This window comes from Carassius carassius, chromosome 6 (genome assembly GCF_963082965.1).
Source record: "Carassius carassius chromosome 6, fCarCar2.1, whole genome shotgun sequence".
Taxonomy (NCBI): domain Eukaryota; kingdom Metazoa; phylum Chordata; class Actinopteri; order Cypriniformes; family Cyprinidae; genus Carassius; species Carassius carassius.
The window spans coordinates 21,279,330-21,306,939 of record NC_081760.1 but is presented as its reverse complement, the minus strand read 5'-3'; the positions used below and the strand labels follow the sequence as shown (position 1 = coordinate 21,306,939).

The 27,610-nt window shown below is 38.1% G+C and overlaps 1 pseudogene; it reads left to right on the top strand.

Annotated features, from left to right (window-relative positions):
* Nucleotides 1–120: 120 nt before the first annotated feature.
* LOC132141665 (heat shock factor 2-binding protein-like) lies at nt 121–27,610 on the top strand (annotated as a pseudogene).

Below are 27,610 nucleotides of genomic sequence, written 5' to 3'. Positions count from 1 at the left end.
ACACATCGTTTGTGTATGTGATATATATGACGACACACAACCCCCCCCCCCCCCCCCCCCCCCCCCCCCCCGGGTCATTTTTAATATCTCCCTTATTCTGAGTATTCAAGGTTGGCAAGTATGCAGACTGCTTTGTCCGAGTCAGAAAGCGAGAAACTGGAGGCTGAAGTCAGGACACTACGAGAGATTATGCCAAAAGTAATCAATAGTGACTTTATTGATACCATCCATAAAGGACGGTCTCTGGACGCATGTAAGCAAAAACTATTTCAGTAACACATCAATGTGGAAAAATATGCAAACATGCTTTAGTATAGTAAATTACCCTATGTTGGACATTGTTGTTCCAACAGCAGGGTTGAGCGAAATTCCGAATTGAAGTTTAAATTCGCTGGAATTTGAATACAATTATCGAGACCCCGCAGGAAGTTTAATTTTATTAACAGGAACGTAAATTTGTTGAATTGCAATTAGAAAGAAACCAACCCAGGTTATGCATCCTGAAAAAAAATAAAGCATTCTTCCACTCTGGTTCACAAAAACTGCCATATATGTATTTTTCACTTACACAAGATAAACAAGGCTTTAAGCCAACTAAGTTCAAAGTTTTTCTTGGCAAAAAATGTATGTAGTAAAAATGACAGCTGTTTGAATTTCTGCTTACATATTACTCCGAATTAGATTGAATTTAATTTCAATTAAGCGCCCTGTTTCCCAGATCAATTCAAATTGAAGAGACAGTCTCAATTCAATTCTGAATGGTGCACAACCTTGTTTACAGCATTTAAAAATGTTAATTCTGATTTTTATTAAAAGATTCCTTATTGTTGTATAGTTAAAGAACGCAGTGACCGTGAGCAGCAGCAAAAGAGAGAGGATTGTCTGCACATCCGCTCCAGACTAGATGTTGCTCTGAGCGAGTGTCAGAGAGAGAGACAGGTACTAAAATAGAGAGGAGAGAATGAGAAACTGAAGAGCCCACACTGAAAAGATTCTAGGAAAGCATCTGCATAAATAGTTTTGCATTAATGTACTTTATGTGTATGTCTTAGTGCAGTGGCTCTCAACCAGAGGGCTGGGACCCACAAGAAGGCACAGGGTGGCTTAGTAAAAAAAAAAAATACTCTATATATATATATATATATATATTATAATAATAATAATAATTATTATTATTATTATTATTATTATTATTTTAGACTTAGAAAAGTTGCACAAATTCTCATGATGATTCTAAATTGTTCTAGTTATGTCGTGCTCTGAATATTTAATTTTATTTATTTATTTATTTATTTATTTATTTATTTTTACTATTTGTGCATAAAAACAAATTAAAAAGAGTCGCAAACAACTAGAAAAGTCATTTAAATTCATTGGTAATAAAAAGTATAAAGCCTGATGAACACTTAATGTTCTTAAGAATTAAGAGTTAATGAAACTTATAGAAATATGGAATTGAATTATTTTAATTGTTTATATTTAATTACATATATTTATATTATATTGATTTTATTCAATCATATTAAAGGAAGAGGTCACTTAAAGATAAAAATGTAATTTATTTCTTCAACATCCTGGGGACCTTTGAATTTTATTCATATTATTCTTAACAATGAGGTGTCTTGAGGTCAGAAAGTTTGAGAACCAGTAGTGTGTTTGTATGAGAAAGAGGGAGAAATCTCTTCCCCAAATAGGTATGTTATGGTTGCCTGGTTATTCGTGTGTGTGTGTGTGTGTGTGTGTGTGTTTGTGTGTGTGTGTGTGTGTGTGTGTGTGTGTTTGTGTGTGTGTGTGTGTGTGTGTGTGTGTTTGTCTTCTCTTCACATACATTTGTAGGAGAAGCTGGTTTAAAAGCAGCAGTTATGGGAGTGCAGAGAGGAGGTGCAGGAGCAGAAAACATTTTGTACTGAGCGGGGCGCTATGTCTTGCACCCTGCTCTGGAGTGCATCCCAAAGGGAGGAAGCAATCAGAGACATATTGGCTGATGTGAGTTTGTTCCGTTTTGGGAGTGGACACTGTTAAGGGCTGACCTCCAGTAAAGTGAGCTGGGTTATTTTGTGTATGAGAGGACATGAATTTGCTTTACATCAACCAGGTAAGAATATTCTACATACACTTGTGCATCCACAGGGTAAACTGGAGCCCTTCCTGAGCATTGCAGGTCAAACCATGGAGACTTTCATCGAGTTTCTGAATGACGAGGCAAAGCCACAACAGAGTTCCAACTCAAAGAGCATAATTTAGTTCTAGCTTGAGTTGTTACCAGTGAGGGCACTGAGTTTGTTTTTCTAATAGTTCAATCTAACTTTCATAACTTATTTATACTGTATATTACCATCTCAAGATGTAAGAAATCGTAATATAACCTGTTCATTGGTTTTAGATATAGCTGCGGTGTCTTGTTGACGGGACTTCTTATCCTCTTCTGCCCACATCCTGCTGAATACTTTGTTGCAGCTGCTGTGTCTAATGAAACCAGGAGTCTTTCCAAAACTCAAAGTGTATGTCACAAAAACACACGTCCAAATTTTACTGAGATATACAGGTCCTTCTCAAAAAATTAGCATATTGTGATAAAGTTCATTATTTTCCATAATGTAATGATAAAAATTTAACTTTCATATATTTTAGATTCATTGCACACCAACAGAAATATTTCAGGTCTTTTATTGTTTTAATACTGATGATTTTGGCATACAGCTCATGAAAACCCCAAATTCCTATCTCAAAAAATTAGCATATTTCATCCAACCAATGAAAGAAAAGTGTTTTTAATACAAAGAAAGTCCACCTTCAAATAATTATGTTCAGTTATGCACTCAATACTTGGTCGGGAATCCTTTTGCAGAAATGACTGCTTCAATGCGGCGTGGCATGGAGGCAATCAGCCTGTGGCACTGCTGAGGTGTTATGGAGGCCCAGGATGCTTCGATAGCGGCCTTAAGCTCATCCAGAGTGTTGGGTCTTGCGTCTCTCAACTTTCTCTTCACAATATCCCACAGATTCTCTATGGGGTTCGGGTCAGGAGAGTTGGCAGGCCAATTGAGCACAGTAATACCATGGTCAGTAAACCATTTACCAGTGGTTTTGGCACTGTGAGCAGGTGCCAAGTCGTGCTGAAAAACGAAATCTTCATCTCCATAAAGCTTTTCAGCAGATGGAAGCATGAAGTGCTCCAAAATCTCCTGATAACTAGCTGCATTGACCCTGCCCTTGATAAAACACAGTGGACCAACACCAGCAGCTGACATGGCACCCCAGACCATCACTGACTCTGGGTACTTGACACTGGGCTTCAGGCATTTTGGCATTTCCTTCTCCCCAGTCTTCCTCCAGACTCTGGCACCTTGATTTCCGAATGACATGCAAAATTAGCTTTCATCAGTGTTGGGGAGTAACTAGTTACATGTAACGGCGTTACGTAATTTAATTACACAATTATTGTAACTGTAATTAGTTACAGTTACTACGAAAAAATGAGTAATTAAATTACAGTTACTTATGAAATTTTTAACGATTACAAAGGGGATTACATTTGAATATTTACACACATCCACATACAGATTTAACTGATTTCTTTCCCAAATTGCACTGACTATTCTGAGACATACCGCCCTAATAATTCCCGGGATGCGGAAATACAGTCTGGTTCGTAGAATCCAGTCATAAAAACGGAATGCCTGACGGAATATGCCACATTTTGGATGACTAAATCAAAAGTAGGTCAGTACACTTGAATCAAAACATGACATCGACTAGTGTCTGTGAATATTAAGCCCCAAAAATGCAATATATGACTTGCACATTCTGCGTGTCTGTGGAAATCAGGCGCGGACTGGACACCGGGAGAACCGGGACAATTCCCTGTGGCCTGGCAGCCGATTTTGCCCCACTATTTAATATCATTATTGTATAATTGCCTGCCGAATGTACTAAAGCGATCATTTGCGAATCCGCCGTTTGATAATTAAATCTCTAATAAGTCATGAAGTGTTAGTCATGACTCGCGCGCTCTCCGCGCCTCCGCCAAACGGTTTGGATCAGACTCAGAGTAATCAATGCGAGAGAGAGAGAGAGAGAGAGAGAGGGAGAGAGAGAGAGAGAGAGAGAGAGGGAGAGAGAGAGAGAGAGAGAGACAGAGACAGAGAGAGAGAGAGACAGAGAGAGAGAGAGGGAGAGAGAGAGAGAGAGAGCGACAGAGAGAGACAGAGAGAGAGAGAGAGAGGGAGAGAGAGAGAGAGAGAGAGACAGAGAGAGACAGAGAGAGAGAGAGCGCGCACAGCTGGAGCAGAGAAGCAGAACTATACTGTTCAGGGTTTCAGGTCAGTTTCATCTGTAAAGATGCTTTTTTTGTCTTTGTTTTTTTATTTATTTAATCAAGCAGCAGTACGTTGCTCACCAGTCATCACTCAAAATACTATATAAAGGACATCATTATTATCTGTTGTAATGTTACAGTAGTAATTTAGCTGAAAAAAAAAACAGATTTTTTTTATAGGTTTAGGGGGAGCTACGACAGACAACAACACAACCCTTACGAAAATTAACATTTTAATATTTAACTATAAATCCAGAGAAAATGGTTACTATTGGTTAACTGTGGTAACCAAAAATGTAATATTATTTTACAAATGTATTTATTTAAAAATCCATTTGCAAAAAAAACAAGGTTATTTTACTTTTATATAGGCTAATACAAGCATGTTTAACTTTTGTAAGGGAAAAACATGACTCGTGTACAGTATTAGGATTTTTCTATAAAGATATTGTAGTATTGTAGAGTATTGTATTGTAAAGTATAGTTTTGTTCAATCTTGAGTATTAAAGTCACGAGAGAGATGGATAACAGGGCAAAATAAAGAGACTGAAGAGAAAAATGGAAGTGAAGGTGCAGTTCAGGAGAGAACTTTTAATTATTTTGCATGTCCCCAAATTAAAGATTTAAACCTTTTTTTTTATGTCAGGTCCATACAAAAAATAGTATTGTCCATGAATTTGTTTGTATGAGGTTGAATTTTCCAGTCTGAATTTTTTTCCCAGTCCGCCCCTCCTGTAAATTAATGGCAAAGACATGGTTTCATTTACTACACATAGGCCTACTGAAGCTCGCAGTGTTTTCAACCTCTGCCATCTCAATATAGGAGTACACGAGCACATAAACATAATTTCTAGAACTGCTCTGTGTAACTTCATGTGCATTTTACTTATTTTGAGAAAACTATCATCATATACAGAGACAGCAGTTTAAAAAAAACACCAATGTTTCAGGAGTTTATTAAACAGAATACGTCACATGCTTATTAGATAACTGTATTTAAGTTGATGTATATGCTTTTATTTATTATTCTTTAATTTTCACAAATTTATAAAAGTAATCAAAAAGTACTCAAAAGTAATTAGTTACATTACTTTAATAAAGTAATTGAAAAAGTTACACTACTATTACATTTTAAACAAGGTAACTTGTAATCTGTAACCTATTACATTTCCAAAGTAACCTTCCCAACACTGGCTTTCATCCGAAAAAAGTACTTTGGACCACTGAGCAACAGTCCAGTGCTGCTTCTCTGTAGCCCATTTCCTGCACACGCCTGTGCACGGTGGCTCTGGATGTTTCTACTCCAGACTCAGTCCACTGCTTCCGCAGGTCCCCCAAGGTCTGGAATCGGTCCTTCTCCACAATCTTCCTCAGGATCCGGTCACCTCTTCTCGTTGTGCAGCGTTTTTTGCCACACTTTTTCCTTCCCACAGACTTCCCACTAAGGTGCCTTGATACAGCACTCTGGGAACAGCCTGTTCGTTCAGAAATTTCTTTCTGTGTCTTACCCTCTCGCTTGAGGGTGTCAATGATGGCCTTCTGGTCAGCAGTCTTACCCATGATTGCGGTTTTGAGTAATGAACCAGGCTGGGAGTTTTTAAAAGCCTCAGGAATCTTTTGCAGGTGTTTAGAGTTAATTAGTTGATTCAGATGATTAGGTTAATAGCTCGTTTAGAGAACCTTTTCATGATATGCTAATTTTTTGAGATAGGAATTTAGGTTTTCATGAGCTGTATGCCAAAATCATCAGTATTAAAACAATAAAAGACCTGAAATATTTCAGTTGGTGTGCAATGAATCTAAAATATATGAAAGTTTAATTTTTATCATTACATTATGGAAAATAATGAACTTTATCACAACATGCTAATTTTTTGAGAAGGACCTGTATATATATATATATATATATCAAGCCCATACAAATATTTATGTATGTGTAATACATTTTTGGATATAAATGTCATGTACATGTATATCCATCCTATAGCCCATTAATGCATGTTGATATTATATAATTAAATCTAAAAGATAGACTTCTATTTAAAATATGTATCACAAAAACTATGAATTAACACATGTGGAATTATATACATTACAAAAAAGTGTGAAACAACTGAAATTATGTCATATTGTAGGTTCTTCAAAGTAGCCACCTTTTGCTTTGATTCTTCTTCTTCTTCTTCTTTGGTAAATTTTATTGGTAGTTTGCAATCATTGCGCATTACCACCATCTACTGGGCTGAGGTGTGATCACACTGGGATGTCATCAAAAAAAATAAAAATAAAAAAGCTTTAACGTCCTATAGGACCAAAGCCCAAGCTACAGCTGGCGCTGCGTGTTCAGCTCCTCCAGCTTCCACCCTGAGCTCCTCATCCTACAGGAGAAATAATTAAATAATAATAATAATAATAAAAAAATTCTACTTGCTAGTTAGGTTTCTTTAATAAAAGTTATAACTGCCCTAATTGTGGACTGTCTGTTGGTTGTACTCAATAAATTGTCCATTGTTAAGTCTTTATTTGCCGCTCTCTTCATATTTTCCCTTTCTCTGGTGTATTGTGTACAATCTAGAAGTATGTGTTTTACATTTTCTATTACTCCACAGTTTGTACATACTCCAGTCTGATGTTTCCCTATAATGTGTAATCCACTATTTAAACTTGTATGTCCCGTCCTCAGTCTGGTAAACCATGTTTCCTCCTGCCTTTCCAATCCACTGATTTTACTAGCTGTAACCTCTTTGTGTATGTTATACAAGTGTCTGCCTTTTCCCTCCTTATCCCATCTCTCCTGCCACATTCTGTTAATTTTGTCCTTAATAATACTTTTAATTTCTGACCTGCTTAATTTGATTTCCAGTTCAACCAGTTCTGATGTAACCCCTTCCTTCGCCAGCATGTCTGCCCTCTCGTTCCCCTCCACTCCCCTGTGTGCAGGAACCCATATAAATCCTACCCTTATGCTCTGTTGGTTTATTTTAAAAATGATTTGATTCATTTCATCTAGTAGATCCTGTCTACATGCAGACTTTACACTCTGAATGCATGCTAGTGAGGACATTGAGTCTGAACAGATGATCAACTTATTGGGTTTTACTTCTTCCACCCATTGTAAAGCCAGAATTATTGCTACCATTTCTGCTGTAAAAATGGCCAGATGGTCTGTTGTCCTTTTTTAATATTAACATTATACTTTGAAATGTGGACTGCAACCCCTGTTTTCCCAGTCTGATCTTTTGATGCATCTGTGAAAATCTGAACTGTGTCCTCATAATTTTTGTCAATATATCGCTGAACATTTTGATATATCCCTGATTTAATTATGTTCTTAGCTTCCAAATCTACCCTGGGATAACAAAACATCCATGGTGGGATTGTTGGTATGCTGACAGTTTTGCAACACGAAATGCTGTCAATTTCCATATCTTTTGCCTGTATATTCCCATGCCACCCAAAACTGCATAATGGGCGCCCATACTCCCAGCATTCTAATAACACCTGCTTTGTGGGGTGTGTTTCTTCATGACCTTGCAGATTTGTCCAGTAAGACATGGATAGTTTTAATCGCCTTAGGTCTAAAGGCATTTCTCCCACTTCTATTTGTAATGATGGAATAAGTGTTGTCCTAAACGCACCACAACATATTCGAAGTGCCTTGGCCTGTACTCTATCTAGTTCTTGCATTAAGGTTTTAGTTGTTGAACTATAAACTATGCTTCCATAATCAAAAACAGAACGAATCAGTGCAGTATAAATCCTTTTCAGGGACATGCCTGATGCTCCCCATCTAAACCCTGCTAAACACTTCAGTATATTTATACCTTTTTTGCACTTATCTATCATTTTCTGAATGTACGTTTTAAAATGTAGCTTAATGTCACACCATACCCCCGAATATCTTATATTTTCAACTTGCTTTAGATGCTGCCCATACAGTTTAAGATCTATATTAGGGTTTGTTCTTTTTTTGGAAAAACATATAAATTGTGTTTTTTCAATAGATAGATGAAAGCCCCACTCATATGACCACTTTTCAACCTTAACAATTGCTGATTGCATTTTAACCGTCAGGTTGTCAATATTCCTTCCTCTCACCCATAATGCCCCATCATCAGCATATAATGCTCTACCCATCCTCTGATCTTTTCCATTAAAAATGTCATTAATCATTATATTAAAAAGCATTGGGCTACATACGCTTCCTTGTGGAGTACCATTCTCTATTTGATATATACTTGAAAATTCCATCCCTACTCTTAACTCTATGGTTCTGTTATTCAAAAAATCTTGAATCCAGTTAAACATCCTGCCACATATACCAATCTTATTTAACTTAATTAAAAGCCCCTCCTTCCACAACATGTCATATGCTTTTTCTATGTCAAATAATATAACCAATACAGATTCTTAACTAACTTGAGCTTTCCTGATTTAATTTTCTAGCCATATAATTGGGTCCATTGTTGTGCGCCCATTACGAAATCCACTTTGGTGAGGGGAGAGCATTCCTCTTTTTTCAATTACATACACCAGTCTTATAGTAATCATTTTCTCCATAATTTTGCATAAATTGGATGTAAGTGCTATTGGTCTATAAATTTAAACATCTGTTATATCCTTGCCGGGCTTGCCTATAGCAGATGGGAGTTTTACTTACTCAAACATGTTCTGAGGGCAGAAAGGAAAATGATTGGTTTACAGATTCAACCAATGAAATTGAAGCAGAGGCAGAGTCAGGAAATTTGAATGTGTGGAAGGAATACTTCAGATAGATACGTTACTGATGCTTCGTGGGAGGCATTTATTGCAAGGTAAGTTAATTTACCATGTATTTTCATGAAAAAAATTAACATCTCTAACATTTAATAAGATAATTAGCAAACAAAGATGCACAGAACAAGTAATCATGGACTAAATATTATATAGCATGCATTTTCACTTGACTGCTTCATCAGTTGATTACACCAAAGATGGTTATGAGGTAACTGGAGTAAAACATGCTTTTCCAATGCTTCCACGCTGTCTGTGAAACGGATATGAGCGAAAAAAGAACACTCCTTGACATTACATCAGTCAGTTAGCATTAGCATTAGCACTGCTCTCAGGGCAGGAGTACTCAATATTCACATTACTGTTATTTGAATTATCTATGCCCTGCTCTCAGGGCAGGAATACTCAATATTTATATTACTATTATTTTAATAATCTATGCGCTGCTCTCAGGGCAGGAGTACTCAATATTCATATTACTTTTATTTTACTAAACTATGTGCACCTCTCAGGGCAGGAGTACTCAATATTCATATTGTTATTTTTAGTGTATTATATGCTGCTCTCAGGGCAGGAATGTTTAAAGGGATAGTTCACTCTCAAATTAAATTTTGGTATGTTTTAGCTTACCTCAAGGACATCCAAGATGTAGGTTTCTCTGTTTCCTCAGTATTTCCCATTTTGATATTTTTAGGTCCAACCGTTCTTGTCTGTGACTCACATAATGGATGTCTATGGTCACCACCTCAAAGAGCATGCACAGAGGAGTCAAAATTAAACAATTCCCCATTGTAAGTACACATTGTAAGAAAACGAACAGTATTTATATCGTTTTTACCTCTTGAACACAACCACGTCCAACTGATCTGAGTGTGCGATTGCTTCCCGATGTGACGTGCGCACGCGCTCGCCGCTCTGGCTTATTAGTCTGCGCAAGCGCCGGAAGCGATCTCTCGCGCGTGTACATCACTTATTGTTTACACTTACTGCCTATGGTTGACACAGATTTCTGAAGTATTACCTTTCACTGTGAAGATCTAAACATATTTAGACGTACAGGAAATTGCAATGGAAGACGATTTCAATATATCCATAGACAACGTTGAATTTTTTTCACAACCATATTTATTTGAAACAGAATACACAGACCAAGTACTCAGGAGCGATCCGCTGCAGCAGCACGTCTTCAAGCCTCAGAGACAGAGATCTCTTCAAAATTGGTGGTGTTTTAGTAGCAAGTGTTGTGAGATGCCAACAGAAGTGGAGAGCATATGTTGTCACGAATGGAACAACTACAAGACATTGACAGTATCGCATCACACACCTGCCTGATTGAAGATCCTGAGTTTTCTCCGCTGTTGAGACCCAGCGTTTTGCACGTTGTGTTCAGTTTGCCACGTATAAACTGGAGGCGACGTCCAATGCCAGAGGGACCCAATGGCACGCTGTCAATAGAGTGAGTAATGTATTGTATTTTTATTATAAACGCAACGAGTATAGGGTGCATTATAAACATTAATTTATTACAATTACTGCATTATATTTCAGACAGTGCAGATGGTGGCATAGCGTGTGGTAAACAATGAGTGATGTGCATGCGCGAGAGATCGCTTCCGGCGCTTTCCGCACTTGCGCAGACTAAACCAGAGCGCGCGCGCACGTCACATCGGGAAGCACTCGCGAACTCAGATCAGTTGGACGTGGTTGTGTACAAGAGGTAAAAACGATATAAATACTGTTCGTTTTCTTACACAAACCGCTCGTTTCGTGTATTAGGTCATCAATGTGTACTTATGATGGGGAATTGTTTAATTTTGACTCCTCTGTGCATGCTCTTTGAGGTGGTGACCATAGACATCCATTATGTGAGTCACAGACAAGAACGGTTGGACCTAAAAATATCAAAATGGGAAATACTGAGGAAACAAAGAAACCTACATCTTGGATGTCCTTGAGGTAAGCTAAAACATATCAAAATTTAATTTGAGAGTGAACTATCCCTTTAATATTCATATTACTATTATTTTACTAAACTATGTGCTGCTCTCAGGGCCCATACATTTGTTTTTATTACAGCTATGACTGTTTCATGTAGTTTTTCTACTCTTTGCAGAATAACATTCTTGGAAAAGGCAGAAGCCATCATTGGTCCCTTCTTGGAGAAAGGAAATTTCTGGACTTTCTTTGTAAGCTCCTCTAGTTTTATTTGAGAATCTTGCTGATATTTGTGCCCATATTATTGCTGATATAAGTGCCCATATTATTTTACCCTCAAATATTATTTTTCATGAATTGCAATATAGCTGTAAATGTAAAAACGTCTGCAAAGGTTTACAGATCAAATTGCACGACAAATAAAGTTTTTTTCTCGTAAAAGTAAGAAAACTGATTCTGAACTACTGTGCTGAAATGAGTGTCAGAAACTCCAATCTCACTTCATGTTACCAGTTACCTGTTAGATTTGTTTGCATAATGCCAGCCTATGGACATCATCGGCTGTCCTTCAAACGTCTACTACTCTAATCTGCCCTCAATCACTGTAGTTGTAGCTGAGGCCAAACAGAGTACAGTAGGCTGTAGAAATGGCAGGGTTTAAGACTGTATTATGTGTCATTAAGAAATTGTCAATTTTGATGGAGTTGAAATGTGATTTTTATGATTTAACTAGTAATTATGTTTGCTTACGTTGCTAAATTTCAGATGCTGGGCGGTGAGCTGTTCATATATGTAATATTCCTGGTTTGCAAGTTTGCTCCACAAAAGAAATTCGTCCAGGAAATATATGGAAATGAGGATGTTCATGATTCAATGTCCTAAACTAAAGACTTCAGGTAAAATAATGTTTTTATTTTTATATTTTTACTTAAATTGAAAATAGTAAATTGAAACCAGACTGTTTATGCATTTCAAATGCAGGAAGACATAGCAAACACTTCTGGGGACTTTGAGAAACTGGCTTTGAGAAGATATCTTGCAAGGCGACCTAGGGCCTGGTTTAAAGGGAGCACGTTCAAACTACAGCAGTTTAATGATGCACCTACCTTTTGCAGCGAAATCTTCCTGTGTATTGTACATGCATTTAATTCACTGGATTTGTTTGTAACTGTACTGTAATTGTTTAAAAAAGGAAAGAAGTCATAATTATACTTGATTATTTTATTGTAATATTGGACCTGTAAAATGATTATTTTCAATCAACATTTCATTTTGTTCTTACACAAATAATCTGTACAACAGACATTGAATGAAACAACATTTACAGCACAAAATATATATTTATATACAGTACAGACCAACATTTTGGACACACCTTCTCATTCAAACAGTTTTCTTTATTTTCGTGACTATGAAAATTGTAGATTCACACTGAAGGCATCAAAACTATGAATTAACACATGTGGAATTATATATGGAATTATATACATAACAAAAAAGTGTGAAACAACTGAAAATATGTCATATTCTAGGTTCTTCAAAGTAGCCACCTTTTGCTTTGATTACTGCTTTGCACACTCTTGGCATTCTCTTGATGAGCTTCAAGAGGTAGTCACCTGAAATGGTCTTCCAGCAGTCTTGAAGGAGTTCACCGAAAGATGCTTAGCACTTGTTGGCCCTTTTGCCTTCACTCTGCGGTCCAGCTCACCCCTAAACCATCTCGATTGGGTTCAGGTCCGGTGACTGTGGAGGCCAGGGGCCTCATTTATAAAGCGTGCGTACGCACAAAACGGGGCTGGAAACGTACGTACGCCAGTTCCCACGCAAAGGTTGTGATCTATAAAAAACAAACTTGACGGGAGAATGTGCGCACCTTTAAGCAAACTTTGAGCCGTGCGTACGCACATTCTGGAGACAAAGGGAATTGGCGACACCGATGGTGAGGTCGTGAACTGAAGTTAGATTGTAGAAAATAAATGTGAGAAGAACGATTATAAGAATGAATGACATTTAATTTTCACTCCATTGCATACGTTATATCCACATTATCATGAAGATTAAATCCAACAGTGTTATTTGTGCCGATTGTTTTAGGCTATATACATCTAGTAAAATCCAAACGTAATTCAAAATGTATTAAAAGTAAAATAAAATAATAATCAGCGCTGCCTTACAGTCACATTGTCCACAACGGGAGCACAGGAGGACATGGCGCGATACATGTGATAGCCTACAGAATAGCATGAAATACCCTTTTATTAGAGAACTGCAGAACACAGTGTAAAAAGGAAATATTTTCCTTAATGTACATAGCCTATATCATAAAATGTCAAAGTCTGCAAATACAGTCATGAAGCACAATCGCTACTCATCATCGGTCCTAACTATTACGGTGTTCATTACAAAACCGTCAAGAAGCATGTGTTCACTATAACATTTTCGTCTTAAATTTTCGCCCACAAATTAATTAAGTGATTTTGTCAAGGTGTTAACGATCAGTCTATTTGCTAGAAACATATAAATTCTCCGGTGACCCGGGTATGTAATGCTTCATGATGGCACTCCTGGCACTGTTGGAGGATTACGCTAATGGCAGAATAAGGAGAGAACGAGTTTTCAGGGACCATGATGATTTCCTGGCCCATGATGATGACTGACTAATAAGCCGATTTAGATTCCCTAGAGCTGTGCTCTTGGATCTATGTGCTGAATTGGGTCCAGTATTAGAGAGGGCAACACGCCGGAACCATGCCATCCCAGTCCAAATACAAGTCCTCACCACTCTGGGGTTCTTGGCAACCGGCTGTTTCCAGCGGGAATTGGCAGACAGGTAAATTAATAATATAAAAAAACTATAAGTAATCCTCAAATTTGTCTCTAAGACCTTTTTGTATATGAAATAATTCTATTGGAATCTATCATCTCACCCTATAGGTCTGGTATATCACAGCCGTCCCTGAGTGCCATAATATCTGTCGTTTTAAATGGTATACTTAATATGGTTAGTCGATACATCAGGTTCCCCTACACTGTGCGAGAACAGGCCGAAATTAAAACGCAATTTGCAGCAATGTCTGGTTTCCCAAATGTAATCGGCGCAATTGACTGCACTCATGTTGCTATAAGGGCACCATCTGAAAATGAATTTGCTTATGTTAATAGAAAGCATGTGCATTCTATTAATGTGCAAATCATATGTGACTCCAACATGACCCTCACAAACATTGTGGCACGCTGGCCTGGTTCAACACATGATTCCTTTATCTTGACACATAGCAGTGTAGGGAACAGACTAAATGCAGGCGCAGTACGTGATGGCTGGCTTCTTGGTGAGTTTAACAATATTAAAAAGTAGAAACTGTAACAATTTTGTTTTTAATATAATTATAACCTGCAGGCGACAGTGGCTACCCCCTGAGACGCCGGCTCCTCACCCCATTTTTAAACCCGCAGAGCGCAGAGGAAACTCATTATAACGAGGTCCACTCTCGTGCCCGCGCAGTTGTGGAGCGTGCCATCGGCATCCTGAAATGCAGATGGCGTGCTCTGGATGCCTCGGGTGGCAGACTTTTATACCATCCAGCAAAAGTGTGCAAGATTGTCAGGGCGTGTGGTGTTTTGCACAATATAGCACTGAGAAACGGTATTCCTCTCCCTCCTGATCTCCCTCTACCCCAGCATTACGACCCCGAGCCACAGCCCCCTGGCCGACAAGAGGGATATCAACGAGGTGCAAGAATCCGTGAGGATGTCATGCGGCGTTTGTAAAGAAAGACAAAACTCAAGGTTCATGTTTTAACTGCATCTTTTAATGATTGTGCAATTTCTTGCATCACTTCTCTCATCTGCCGTAGCTCATCTGCAACCCTGTTGACAGCGTTTATTGTCTCTCGCTGTAACTGCAGGACTGCGTCAGTGAGTACCCGACCACTTTTGGACGTGCCAGACGCAGAAGGGGCACTGCTTTGAGCCGGACGCTGTGCATCTGCATCTGAGAACCCCTCACCCTGAACCTCCTGTTCATTTACAGCTTCAGACTCCGGAAGGACTGGAGGACAAACAATTGGCAACATTTATCCATTTATCACCCCACACACTCAAATGTACAGCGTTAATGATTAAAAATCGGTTTAACCTTGCTCCTCTTTGGTTTCAGTCACGTCAGTGTCTCCCTCCTTTTCCGACACAATACCACACACGCTGACCTCCCCAATTATAGCCGCGATTTTGCTGTCCACTGATGTGAGATCAGCTGTACATGGGCCCCCACCAGTTGCAGCCACGCTCTGGCGGTGGGAGGACAGTTTTCTCTTTGCCTCCACCTTGAATGAATGAGAATCTTTATTTCACATATTTTGCATACTGTAAGCACATGTAAATAAAACTTTTTGAAAATCAATATTGCTATTTATATAGGTATATAGCCTAATAAAACACAAATGTAATATGTTGGTAAAAAAAAAATTTGTATACCTTCAGGTCGGACCATTTTTTCTTTAATTCTGCAACTGTCCGTTCTGTCCCACTGACACAATTGACGGCAGAAGCAATACTTTGCCACTCGCACTGCTTCTTTTTATTAGTGACCCCACTGCTGTGGCCACCAAATAACACAGTTTTCCGAGCCTCCACCTCCCCTACAAGTGTTTCAATCTCAGTATCTGAGAAATTACGTTTTTTTCCTCTTTTCTCACCTGTCGCCATTATTAAAATTAGGCTAACAGAAATGCACGTTTTCACTTTCTTGGATTAATTAATTGGCGGGTCGCATGCCAGTTTTCCAGGTATATATGGGATTCCACTCTCATTTACATGCTGATCAGCAATCATGAGGTGATTTGCATTGACTATTTATGGTTAAAAATGGGCGTGTACAGGGCGGGATATGAGGCTGGTTCACGTACGCACATCTGCGGGTGATCTGTGATTTATAAAGGGAACATTGCTTACAGGTGTGCGTACGCACGGTTTTATAAATCGGAATATTTTTTGGCGTACGCCATTTTTGGCTTTTGGGCGCACGTAAACTTTTAGTAAAGATCCTACGCATAGTTTTATAAATGAGACCCCAGGTCATCTGGCGCAGCACCCCATCACTCTCCTTCTTGGTCAAATAGCCCTTGATGCCTTCAGTGTGACTCTACAATTTTCATAGTCATTGTTACGCCTGCCTGTTTACCCCTACTGGCTCTGCTACACAGTGCAGACGTTAGTTGGGCAACAGGTGTATTCCATCCCTAATTAACTCACCATAGGTATAAAGACCTGTGACTTGGAGTGAGAGGTCTGTTTTTCTCTCACTTATTTCCTTTGTGTCTTTGTTTTTCCATATTTATTTCTAGTGCCAGGTATTGTTTATTTAGTAACCACACGTGTGTGTTTTTCCCCTAGATGTCGTTTTTTTTTTATTGTTTAATACTGGTTTTGCTGATTTGTTAATAAATTGATTTTTGTTAAAGCATTTGGTTGTTTGCCTCTTTTATGTTGCGGTATATGAGCCAGCCGTAACATAAAAATGGGGCCTCGTCCGAGATTTTTGAGCGTTTGTTTTTGAGGGAGTATTTTATTGTCTCTTCAGGATTTCTTGTAATGATCGGCTTTCACTCCGGTTAGTTAGAGTGTTTCAGCTGGGCTGCTCGTGAGCGGTCCTTCCATCGGAACGCTGTTTGTTGTTTTGTTGATTTTGTTTTGTAGTTTATTTGGGGTTTGGAAGGAAATCCTGGGTGGGGGTACGCTTCTCGCGCAGCTGAACTCATTTGGAGAACGGTTGTTACGAGGTTCAGCGTTTCAAGTCGCCTCGAGCCCGGCAGTCCTTTGAAGACTAGTTAGGATAGTTAGTTTCAACAGGCAGGCATATCGGAGATGAAAAGCAAAATGGAAATCCTGGTGAGTACTTTATATTTCTCCCTGGTGTTTGTTTAGTCTGATTATAAAGAGCATGTTTTCGCGTGTGGTTATGTGCTAGGTTTGCCAATTTATATAGGAAGTTGATGTTTGTGTAGAATGGTTAAAATATCAAATTTGATTCGGTTACACGAAGATCTTGCGTTGGGGACAATAGAGTTGATAGATGAGTAAATAAGTTTGTCACAGCTAGTGTAGCCTGAGTATGACCGATTGTTATTTACTGTGAGTAAATTAACACTGCATTGAGTGGTTATGCAGGGGTTTTCCTATTGTAATTGAGCATTGATTTACATTTACATCATTTGGGCTTAGGCTGTTTTCTGACACTTTTGTTTTTTGGAGTTATTAAATTATTTTGGATTTGTTGTGGTCAATTAACAAGTCTTCATTGTGTGAATTGTATGTTAAGTCCAAAATGACTTCCATTCAGGGATTGAGTGTAGAACTTTCTGAGAAGTTTCTAGATAGGTGCACCAAAGAACAACTTTTAGAAATCGCAGAGAGTCATGCAATCATTTTGACGGGAACTGATAAGAAGCGCAAGGAGGATTTGTTAGGAGCTGTTAAAAGCCAGTTGATAGCCAAGGGAATTCTGGTTGTAGGAGATGAAGCTGGTCTTGGTAAGGCAGCATATCCACTGGTTGGGAGAGATTTAATTTCCATAGAGAAACAAACCCAGTTTGAAACTGAGAGACTATCGTTTGAAGGTACTCAAGCATCAGAAGATAGGGAATGGGAAAAACGTATTCCGTTAAAAAAATTAGAGTTTGAACAGGAGCGTGAGTGTACACAATTTGAGCTGAGAAAGTTAGAGTATGCACGTGAGAGTGAACGTGAACATAGGCAGTATGAGATGAGGAAGTTAGAACTTGAACTGGAAGTAAAAAAAGCGGAAGTTTCAAAATCCGTTCAGGTTGTGCATTCTTCATTTGATGTTGGTCGAAACATTAAGATGGTGCCCACATTTTGTGAACGTGATGTAGACAAGTACTTTGCCCATTTTGAAAGAGTTGCTTCTTCTCTAAAATGGCCAGAAGTCTGGACTCTACTTCTGCAGTGTGTTCTGACAGGGAAGGCTCAGGAAGTGTTTTCTTCTCTTTCTGAAGAGGAAAGTGTAGATTTCAAACAAGTCATAACAGCCATTTTGAGAGCGTATGAGTTAGTACCAGAGGCTTATCGCCAACAATTTCGTGGTTATAAAAAACCTGAAAGACAAACATATGTTGAATTTGCTCGGGAAAAAGGTTGCGTTTACAAGGTGGTGTCAGTCTCAGAAAGTAGAAACCTTGAACCAGTTAAGGGAGTTAATTCTTGTGGAAGAATTTAAAAACTGTGTACCAGGGTCTGTGTCTACTTATTTGAATGAGCAGAAGGCTCTTACATTAGCTAATGCGGCTGTGTTGGCTGATGAATTTGTTCTGACTCACAGAGTTTCTTTTCCTGATAGAGGTTCAAGTGATCAGAGTAGAAAGTTATTTCGGAATCGTTGGACGCCTCCAGTGAGTACATCGAACACAGTGGCAAGTGTGCCCCCTGTTAGTCAGAATTTTTCATCAGATAAGAAGGGTAAGGTGATCTGCTTTTACTGTCACAAAGTAGGGCATAAAATATCTGAATGTAATGCTTTAAAGAAGTCTGCCAAGCCAGTCGGATTGGTTGGACTTGAACCGCTGGAGATTCATGCTCACCAACAGAATTCTGAGATTAGGAAGGGGATCTCAAAACCGGTAGATGTCGGGGATAATTATACGGAGTATGCTCCATTTATTACTAACGGCTTTGTGTCTTTGCCAGGACAAGAAGAAAAAGTTTCTTTGAGGATCCTGAGAGACACCGGAGCTTCTCAATCATTCTTGCTAGAGGGAGTTCTTCCACTCTCAGGTCGGACTGCGACTGGGAAGGATGTATTGATTAGGGGGATAGAAATGACTTTCTTAAAAGTTCCCTTACATAAGGTACATCTTATCTCTGATCTTGTAACTGGTGATGTGATTGTGGGAGTACGGGCTTCCCTTCCTGTGCCAGGGGTTTCTCTATCTTGGGGAACGATCTTGCTCAGGGAAATGTCTGGGGAGCATCAAAACCTGTACCATCTACTGTTGTAGTCTCCTCACCTATGTCTGCCGATGTTCCTGATGAATGTGGTCTGAAATTTCCCCACGTGTTTCCTTCCTGTGCTGTCACCCGAGCCAGAGGAAAACAACTTAAAACCGACCGACTGTGTGAAGGTGAAGTTTCTTTACATCCTGAGGTAACTATGGAAAAAGGGTTACCCGTTCATTTGGAGGATGATGTAGATGGGTCTAGTTTTGTTCCCTCAAAACAGGTGGTTGGTGAGACAGTTGAAGGGGAACCACTTGGTATGACTTGGGCAGATAACATTTCTGATTCATCTGATTTCTTTTCTGAGGAGTCTGTCTCTCGGGAGAAAGCAGTATCGGAGGATCTTTTATCCTCTGTTTTTCATGTCTCTAGAGAGGACTTGATTGAAGAACAGTTAGCTGATGTAACTCTTAAACCTTTGTTCTCAATGGTTTGTATCGAGGGGGATATTGAGACTCAGCTACCCTCTTGCTACTTCCTGAAAGATGAAATGTTGCTTAGACGGTGGGTCAGTGAATCTGAACCCATTACTAAGGTTTATGTTCAAGTGGTAGTTCCTCTTAAATTTAGGCAGTCTGTGATCGGGTTAGCACATGATGGAGTGGCTGGACATATGGGAGTGAGGAAAACATATGATCGATTGCAACGCAAGTTTTTCTGGCCTGGTTTAAAAAGAGACGTGGCAAAGTTTATTAGAACTTGTCATGTGTGCCAACTCACTGGTAAGCCAAACCAGAAAATCCCTGTGGCTCCTCTCCAACCTATTCCAGCTATATCAAAACCATTTGAGTATTTGCTGGTTGATTGCGTAGGTCCTTTACCTAGATCCAAGACTGGTCATTTGTATCTACTCACAGTTATGTGTTTATCTACCCGGTATCCAGCTGCATATCCTGTCAGGTCCATTACTACAAAATCAATTCTAAAAGCTTTAACCTCTTTCATGTCAACATTTGGCATTCCTAGAGTTATCCAGTCTGACCAAGGCTCAAATTTTATGAGCCGTCAGTTTGCTAAGGCTTTGCGACAATTGAAAATCAGTCATAATATTTCCAGTGCATATCACCCTCAGAGTCAAGGGGCCCTCGAAAGATTTCATCAGACCCTGAAGTCATTGCTACGGTCATACTGTGTAGAGCTTGGTTCCGATTGGGAGGATGGGCTGCCTTGGCTGCTTATGGGAGTTAGAGAGGTTACTCAGGAGAGCATTGGATTTAGTCCAAATGATCTGGTATTTGGTCATGAAGTTTGTGGTCCTACTGCGGTTTTAGCTGATAACTGGATTCCTTCTGAACCCTCCCAAAATGTTTTGGACTTTGTGAGTGGTCGATATCGGCTGCATGAGGCTCGAGCAATTGCTCAGAGGAAACTGGGAAAGTCACAGAGTAAGATGGAGAGGTTGTTTAACAAACAAGCAGTGGCTCGGAAATTTCAGGTTGGAGACCAAGTACTAGCTTTGTTGCCACTTGTAAGTAATCCTTTTCAAGCCCGTTTTGCGGGTCCTTATCCAGTCCTCAAATGCCTTTCTGGACAGAATTATCTTTTGAAAACCCCAGAACGACGCAAGGGAGTACAGGTTTGCCACATAAATCTTTTGAAGCCTTATTTTCCTCCTGCATCTTTTGTGGGGTTAGTAACCACTGTGTCAGATGATTCTTCACATTTGAGTGGGGAGGGAACTTCTTTTTCAGAGTTCCTCCTTGAATTGTATGGGGGATGATTGCGTTAATTTTCCTTCTCGAGGAGTTGTCGAAGGACGATTGAATAACTCTGAGATGTATTCAAAATTGGCCCATCATTTACCCCATCTATCTCCCTCTGAGAAAAACGACATTCTCCAGTTAGTGGAGTCCTTTCCTCACTTATTTTCTGATGTGCCTACTTGCACTACAGTGATTGAACATGACATTGATGTGGGTTCTGCTTTACCAATTAAGCAGCATGCGTATAGGGTAAACCCTAGGAAACGGGACTTGTTGAAAAAGGAGGTGACTTACTTATTAGATCATAATTTGGCTGAGTCCAGCTTTAGTGCTTGGAATTCACCTTGTCTCCTTGTAAATAAGCCAGATGGATCCTACAGATTTTGTACAGACTATCGCAAGCTTAATTCTATCACTAAGCCTGACTGCTATCCTTTACCCCGAATAGATGATTGTGTGGATAGAGTGGGGTCTGCGAAGTTTGTGAGCAAATTTGACCTTTTAAAAGGGTACTGGCAGGTTCCACTGACTGTTAGAGCAACTGTCTGCATTTGTGACACCTGACGACTTTCTCCAGTACCGTGTTATGCCATTTGGGGTTCGAAATGCTCCAGCCACCTTCCAGCGCCTTATAAATAAGGTGTTGTCTGGTTTATCTGACTGTGAGGCTTATTTGGACGATTTGGTTTTGTATAGTTCATCTTGGTCAGATCACCTAGTCCAAATAAGGGAGTTATTTGTTCGTTTGACTGAGGCTTCTTTAACTTTAAATTTGGCAAAATGCGAATTTGGAAAAGCTACTGTTACCTATTTAGGTAAAATAGTAGGAAATGGACATGTTCGCCCCATTGAAGCCAAGATTGAGTCCTTCTGTGCTTTTCCAGTGCCTACAAATCGCAAAGAATTGTGTAGGTTTCTAGGAATGGCCGGATATTATCGTGGGTTTTGCCCAAACTTTGCCTCTATTGTAGCACCCTTGACCGATCTTATAAGTACGAAAGTATCCTTTAATTGGACCACTATTACCCAACAGGCATTTGAGGGAGCCAAAGCACTGTTGGCTAGTGCTCCTGTGCTCGTTGCGCCAGATTTTTCTCAGCCTTTTTGTTTAGCTGTCGACGCCAGTGATACTGGAGCTGGAGCTGTTCTCCTACAGAGAAGTCAGGATGTAGTAGAACATCCAGTCTGTTATTTTTCAAAAAAATTCAATGTCCATCAGCGGGTTTACTCTGTTGTGGAAAAGGAGACACTTGCTCTTGTTTTGGCCATCCAACATTTTGAAATCTATCTGGTATCGTCTGCAAGTCCAATCGTGGTTTATACTGACCATAATCCTCTGGTGTTTTTACACCGAATGAAGGATCATAATCATAGGTTAATGCGGTGGAGTCTCTTCTTACAACCATTTTCCCTGTACATTAAACACATCCGGGGCAGTGAAAATGTCATCGCTGATGCCCTATCTCGCGCATGAGGATATATCTTTTGGTGTTTCTCCTTTTTCCCTTTCTCTCTTCTCTTTCTATCCTGTTTCCTAGGGCCCAGGAAGCAGGAATTAGGAACCAAGTGGAGTGGGATAAATCGTGGAGAATGCTGCTGTTTTTTTGGGGGGTTTTTTGCATTCCTTAGAGGAATACATTTTGTGGGGGAGGTGTTACGCCTGCCTGTTTACCCCTACTGGCTCTGCTACACAGTGCAGACGTTAGTTGGGCAACAGGTGTATTACATCCCTAATTAACTCACCATAGGTATAAAGACCTGTGACTTGGAGTGAGAGGTCTGTTTTTCTCTCACTTATTTCCTTTGTGTCTTTGTTTTTCCATATTTATTTCTAGTGCCAGGTATTGTTTATTTAGTAACCACACGTGTGTGTTTTTCCCCTAGATGTCGTTTTTTTTTTTATTGTTTAATACTGGTTTTGCTTGATTTGTTAATAAATTGTTTTTTGTTAAAGCATTTGGTTGTTTGCCTCTTTTATGTTGCGGTATATGAGCCAGCCGTAACAGTCATGAAAATAAAGAAAACTCTTTGAATGAGAAGGTGTGTCCAAACTTTTGGTCTGTACTGTATATGTATATATATATATATATATATATAACATTTTGGTTATTTTTAGAATTACAGGGCTTAATTTCTCTGCAACAGCCTATGAGAACATTAAGTGGTTGCACATAGATTGACACCCGGAACTTTTGAAATCACATTTATGTATCACCAAGTCAACTCAGGACTTCTCTCACAATTCAGATGGCAATTGTTATTCATATGAACAGATGTAAAGAATTATTTACATGACACCTCAGTGATAACTCATGGATTTGATGATTTATTCATCAATTATTATTATTACACAGTGGAGAAGATAGATGTGTGAACCTAGGAACGCACTGCAGACATGACCAGTTGCATGGTTGTCTGCTCTAAATAAAATTTCATACTCTTGGAATAATAGATTTAAATGTAATAATATAATATTTATTATTTATTTAAATCTGTGGTTTAAAAGGAAAATAGACCCAATATAGCTGAAATTGTTTTCTTAAATTTTATCTCTCAAAATTATGGGTCTCAAAAAATGTGGAGATTAGCATTAATAAGTAAATGCAACCTCTTATTTACACGAGGCAAACAAAGCTACTTGGTTTGCATTTTTAAGTGTGTAATTGTAGGCCTATAAATATAAAAAAATTGTGTTGCATACCTGTTACTGCCATAATAATGACCCATTTCAAATGTTTACGTGCTTTTCTGGTCTTTTTGTTCTTAATAAGCATTCAATCACTGTGATGGAGCATTTCTGAAATAGTATTCTTGTAAACATTTTAGTATTTCAATATATATATATATATATATATATATATATTTTTTTTTTTTTTTATGCATGCAAAGTACAACAGTTAGTATATGGTGTTAAACAGTGGTGAAAATGGTTTTAAACGGTTAATTTTGAAATGATTTAATCTCAGAGATTTGGATTTGGACAGCAATTAAATTACCACATGACCTTGGAATTCGGCCGGAGATTTTCATGGGGATTGTGGGAGAAAAAACAATGACATTCTCAATTCAGATGGCAATAAAATCATAGACTAACCCCTGTAAATGTTTATAATCGCTAACGTCCCCATGAGAACCAAATTACCCTTTGAATACCCTTGGCTATTATGTGCTTTTATCAGGTGGAACCAAACACACACCATTTTTCATTCATCTCGATTTTTGCACCATTTTGCACTCAGCAGCATCAGATGCCTCTTCAGTGTTAGTTCCTTTGATTTGTCCTGTTTCTGCCAGCTCCTCCAGGTAACTGGAAAACAAAATAAAAGATCATTCAATAATGCAGAAATTGTCTATTGATTTATAAATGTAATAATTAAAAAAAAAACTGATTACTCTTAAAAATATGAATATCACGTACTCCTGCCCTGAGAGCAGCTCATAGTTTAGTAAAAATAACAGTAATATGAATATTGAGTACTTCTGCCCCAGAGCAGCATATAATACACTAAAAATAACAGTAGTATGAAGATAGAGTACTCCTACGCTGAGAGCAGCTCATAGAACAGTAAAAATAACTGTAATATGAATATTGAGTACTCCTGCCCTGAGATCAGTAAAAATAACTGTAATATGAATATTGAGTACTCGTGCCCTGAGAGCAGCACGTTACAATAAACATAACAGTAATATGAATATTGAGTACTCGTGCCCTGAGAGCAGCACATAGATCAATAAAAATAACAGTAATATGAATATTGAGTACCTCCTACCCTGAGAGCAGCACGTTACACTAAACATAACAGTAATATGAATATTGAGTACTCGTGCCCTGAGAGCAGCACATATTTTAGTAAAATAATAGTAATATGAATATTGAGTACTTCTGCCCCAGAGCAGCATATAATACACTAAAAATAACAGTAGTATGAAGATAGAGTACTCCTATGCTGAGAGCAGCTCATAGAACAGTACAAATAACTGTAATATGAATATTGAGTACTCCTGCCCTGAGATCAGTAAAAATAACTGTAATATGAATATTGAGTACTCCTGCACTGAGATCAGTAAAAATAACAGTAATATGAATATTAAGTACTCCTACCCTGAGAGCAGTACGTTACACTAAACATAACAGTAATATGAATATTGAGTACTCGTGCCCTGAGAGCAGCACGTTAAACTAAACATAACAGTAATATGAATATTGAGTACTCATGCCCTGAGAGCAGCACATAGATCAGTAAAAATAACAGTAATATGAATATTGAGTACCTCCTACCCTGAAAGCAGCACGTTACACTAAACATAACAGTAATATGAATATTGAGTACTCGTGCCCTGAGAGCAGCACATATTTTAGTAAAATAATAGTAACATGAATATTGAGTACTTCTGCCCTGAGAGCAGCGCATAGATTAATAAAATAACAGTAATATGAATGTTGAGTACTTCTGCCCTGAGAGCAGCACATAATACACAAAAAATAACAGTAATATGAATATTGATTACACGTGCCCTGAGAGCAGCACATTTTTTAGTAAAATAATAGTAATATGAATATTGAGTACTTGTGCCCTGAGAGCAGCACATACTTTAGTAAAATAACAGTAATATGAATATTGAGTACTTCTGCCCTGAGAGCAGCACATAATACACTAAAAATAACAGTAATATGAATATTGATTACTCCTGCCCTGAAAGCAGCACATAGTTTAGTAAAATAATAGTAATATGAATATTGAGTACTCCTGCCCTGAGAGCAGAGCATAATACACTAAAAATAACAGTAATATGAATATTGATTACTCCTGCCCTGAGAGCAGCACATAGTTTAGTAAAATAATAGTAATATGAATATTGAGTACTCCTGCCCTGAGAGCAGCACATAATACACTAAAAATAACAGTAATATGAATATTGAGTACTTCTGCCCTGAGAGCAGCACATCGTTTAGTAAAATAATAGTATTATGAATATTGAGTACTCCTGCCCTGAGAGCAGAGCATAATAGACTAAAAATAACAGTAATATGAATATTGATTACTCCTGCCCTGGGAGCAGCTCATAGTTCAGTAAAAATAACAGTAATATGAATATAGAGTATTTCTGCCCCAGAGCAGCATATAATACACTAAAAGTAACAGTAGTATGAATATAGAGTACTCCTACATGGAGAGCAGCTCAAGGAACAGTAAAAATAACTGTAATATGAATATTGAGTACTCCTGCCCTCAGAGCAGTGCATCGTTTATTAAAATAACAGTAATATGAATACTGAGTATTCCTGCCCTGAGAGCAGCACATAGATCAGTAAAAATAACAGTAATATGAATATTGAGTACTCCTACCCTGAGAGCAGTACGTTACACTAAACATAACTGTAATATGAATATTGAGTACTCGTGCCCTGAGAGCAGCACATATTTTAGTAAAATAATAGTAATATGAATATTGATTACTTCTCCCCTGAGAGCAGCACATAGTTTAGTAAAATAACAGTAATATGAATATTGAGTACTTTTGCCCTGAGAGCAGCACATAATACACTAAAAATAAAGGTAATATGAATATTGATTACTCGTGCCCTGAGAGCAGCACATATTTTAGTAAAATAATAGTAATATGAATATTGAGTACTTCTGCCCTGAGAGCAGCACATAGTTTAATAAAATAACAGTAATATGAATATTGAGTAATTTTGCCCTGAGACCAGCACATAATACACTAAAAATAACAGTAATATGAATATTGATTACTCGTGCCCTGAGAGCAGCACATATTTTAGTAAAATAATAGTAATATGAATATTGAGTACTTCTGCCCTGAGAGCAGCACATAGTTTAGTAAAATAATAGTAATATGAATATTGAGTACTTCTGCCCTGAGAGCAGCACATAATACACTAAAAATAACAGTGAAGAGTGAAGGCAAAAGGGCCAACAAGTGCTAAGCATCTCTGGGAACTCCAAGACTGTTGGAAGACCATTTCAGGTGACTACCTCTTGAAGCTCATCAAGAGAATGCCAAGAGTGTGCAAAGCAGTAATCGAAGCAAAAGGTGGCTACTTTGAAGAACCTAGAATATGACATATTTTCAGTTGTTTCACACTTTTTTGTTATGTATATAATTCCACATGTGTTAATTCATAGTTTTGATGCCTTCAGTGTGAATCTACAATTTTCATAGTCATGAAAATAAAGAAAACTCTTTGAATGAGAAGGTGTGTCCAAACTTTTGGTCTGTACTGTATATATATATATATATGTATATATATATATATATATATATATATATATATATATATATATATACAGTATGTGTGTGTTTTTTACAACAGGGATTTTATATGTAGAATACAATTATATCTTCATCTACCCAGAGAGAATACGTAAGAAAATTATATAGTCTTATATGTAACATATATGGCAATATTGCACTTGATATAAATATATATTTTTCATTTTGGCAAGAACTGATATGAGTTCTCATACATGTCTTCAGGGTATAATGAAAACGTTATTACTTTTTATTGAATGGTTACACCAAATGTCAATTTTGGAGTCATGAATAAAAATCTTTTGAACAAAAGTTTTTTTTTCTTTTCTTTATTGTGGACACTTAGATGATGTTTATGCAATATGGAGTTTCTTATATGAAACTGAGTTGTTGTTGTTGTTCTTTTTGTATCCTGTATTCAGAATAAGTCTACGTATGTGCTTTCTTCTGAAATATGTGATTGTTTATTGTTGTGTGCAGATTGATGTTAATGGCTCTATATAACATCACTTTCAGTGGGAATGGGCTGAAGCTCATAAGTGAGACCCCTGGACTTCTACCTCTTCTGTGCAAACTTCTGCAAGGTGTGTATGTGTAA